The sequence below is a fragment of the Triticum dicoccoides genome, chromosome 2A (assembly GCF_002162155.2).
Source record: "Triticum dicoccoides isolate Atlit2015 ecotype Zavitan chromosome 2A, WEW_v2.0, whole genome shotgun sequence".
Classification (NCBI taxonomy): domain Eukaryota; kingdom Viridiplantae; phylum Streptophyta; class Magnoliopsida; order Poales; family Poaceae; genus Triticum; species Triticum dicoccoides.
The window spans coordinates 772,711,837-772,715,105 of record NC_041382.1 but is presented as its reverse complement, the minus strand read 5'-3'; positions in this window follow the sequence as shown (position 1 = coordinate 772,715,105).

Here is a 3,269-nt window from a genome sequence, read left to right as displayed (position 1 = left end):
TTTTTTATGTTAGATTTTTTATGTTAGATTTTTTTCTGTTAGATTTGTTCATATTGTGTAATTTAGATCTTTTTGTTAGATTAGATGTGTAGTAATTTAGATATGTAGTTTATATTATGTTAGATTGTGTAATTAATTTGTTCATATTATTGTTAATAGATTTTTTTTGGTGATATTTAGATTGTGTAATTAATTTTGTTCATAGAATTTTAATGATTTTTTTGTTCATAGTATTTAGAAAAAGGAAAAAAAATAAGAAGTAGTTTATATATAGTTGAACTAGCTACTTTATTTATTTATAGTAAGTAATTAATTAGTAGTTGAACTAGATAGTTGATTTAATTAATAAAACTACTTTATTTAACTATATATAGAAGTAGTTCCCGCATCGACGTCGGCGATGCCTATCCCGCATCCTCGTCGTCGTCGACTCGGCGGTGGAGGCTTGCTTGATCAGGGCCATGTTCGGGACTGGGCTCCGCCGGGCTGGTATTGGGAGGTGCTACCTTCCGGGGGACGTAGGTTGGTGAGGAGGCAGCCCGTTGTTGACCCGATCCTTGTTTGGTGGCGGTTGCGTGGGCCAGTGACGGTGCCGAGGCTTCCGGACACCGCGGAGGTGGTACGTCACCGTGTCAGCGAGGAGGACGAGCATGTCCGTCGCTACATGGTTGCATTGGAGGGCAGGTTCGACAATACCTGGCAGGTTCTTCAGGGATCTCACTGGAGCTATGATCCTGTGATGGTTCCTTATCTTTGGGTGTCCACCGCCCGCGTCGATACCCGTCGGGCGCTACGGTTCTAGTTGTATTAATGATAATATTAGACGATGTACGGACACCAAGAGATGATGTACTTTTGCTTATAATTATTGAATGCATGCTAATTTGAATACTACTTTATTTTGTGATTTGGTTTTGCTTATTTTATGATTTGGTTTTGATTATTGAATGCTCATATTGGATAAGTTCTCCTTCATTGCCGTGTGCTAGACAATTTGATGTAATAATGCACTCGGAAATGAAAGGAGGAGCTACGTACATCACCGATAGTCAACCCGTGATTAATAATAATGATCTAGTTTAATATTTGAATTATGAACATAGGCCGGAAATGTCGTACTCATCGGACGAGGAAAACCGCCCGGGGGAGTGTGACTGGTGCCATGATGACCGAGGTATATGCGACAGGTTCATTGAGCTGGACGAAGATCGTCGCTTCAGCATTAAGCTCGAGGAGACCTTCGATGTTCATACGGTACGCAACCGACGACAATAGTTTTTTTCATAATTAATCATGACTTCAATTATTTTAATCATGACAATATTTTTCATCTTTTCCAATTCGACTAGCTTATCCCATGCTTTGCAAGACGCTATGTCTTGGAGAGGATGGGTTTTGAAGATCATGAAAGTTTCGAAACCAAAAAAATTATCCTAAGTACCCATCATGGTGCGGATTTTCAAGTAAAGTTGTACAATGCTCAGAGTGTAACCCATTTTGGTTGCAAAAATTGGGAAGCACTTTGCAAGATGTATGGTCTTGATGAGGTTATGCTTGTCACCATGGATCTTGGTGATCCTACAATCGAGCAAGAGAGACCTTCGATTTGGGTCCTTGTGGATACACCTCCAATTCTTCCCCCATGTGAGCTTAACATAGTTATTAAGTAATTTATATTGTTTATTTCAAAATAGTTGACAACTTATCTCCATTGACATCTTATTTTCATTCTTCAAAGAATGTGCGGAAGATGGTAGACAGAACCTACTACACCAAAGGCTCCGAATTAACTTATCAGGAGAAAAATCATCTGGTCGGATTTTGTACTGATCTTGAGAATTACAATATCTACAATCAAACTCCTCAACATTATGGTCAATACGTGCCACTAGTGCACGTGTTGAACTACGGTAACTACCATGGAGATACCCTGGTAAGATTATTTTTTACTATTACAACATCCGTGCATCTTTTTGCACACTTCTAAAACTAGTACATCATTGCAACTACGAAGTTATTACTATGTTTTTCAATATATAATCCCGAACGATTGTGTGCCTCATCTGATGTATACGCATGGTAGCCTTCATGTTTTGAACATACAACCAGGTCGTCCTACGAATCTCAACTGTCCATACCGGGTTTCTAAAAGAAGTGGAGACATAACAATCAAAGAATGGAAAAAATGTATGGACAGTCGTAAGGAGCTTCTTGGAAGCAATAAGCAGCTAAGGGCAAGAATTGGAGACAGGATGATCGCCATTCTTCATAATGGAGAGTCAGGGTCTATATTGTTTTATGCTATTTTACCTTAAGGGTGTTTAGGTCCTACCTGATACTGATGATCATGTGCTAAGAACAATTATGTAGGGTTGGGTTCGATGACTATGAGGATGATGATCGTATGACTTATTATTAATAACGAGTAGAAGTTGTATGATGATGCATGATTAGTAGGACTTGTTATTATATATGATGATGTATGATGCAAGCATGCATGAGCATGTTATATCTGCGGGTGCAATGAACATAGCAGCAGCGTTGATAAACCAAGGACGAAGATATAAGAGAGGACACTTCTCTCTATTAGCTAGCTAATAACAACCTAAAAATAACCCCCAAAACCCCTAAAGCAGCCACTTTCGTAAAAAAAATTTGACTTTTAGTCCCGGTTGGAGCCACCAACCGGGACCAAAGGCCCCCTAACTGGGCTCGGCGCACAGGGCCACGTGGAGGCACATTGGTCCCGGTTCGTGTTTGAACCGGGACTAATGGGTGGAGGTATTAGTAACGACCCATTAGTCCCGGTTCATGAACCGGGACTAAAGGCCCTTACGAACCGGGACTATTAGGTGTTTTTCTACTAGTGCCGTCAGCCATATGATTTTGTCTAGAAATCATCCACTTAGTAGCCATCTGATCTGCACATTGGTGGTCGTTTGATCACATCAATATGTTACGACATCATCGAGCGTGAAAAACGTTCAATGCAGCACCAATGACATCCCCCACGAACCTCCGTTGCAGCTCTCAACGACACGCCAAGAGCTCCAATGCAGGACCACGGCGCCCGGCGAAGCTCCACATTCATGGCGTAGTTTATTCAAATAATCTCATATTGTCCACAAGGGTGCATCTTGGAGTGGCAAACAATGTTGCCTAAGGGAGTTTTCATTTTCTTTGGACGGAAAATCAATTTTCCATTTTCTGAGTGCCCAAAATGACTTTTTTGTGAAGGACCTACCATATATTTGTTGAAACATTATATC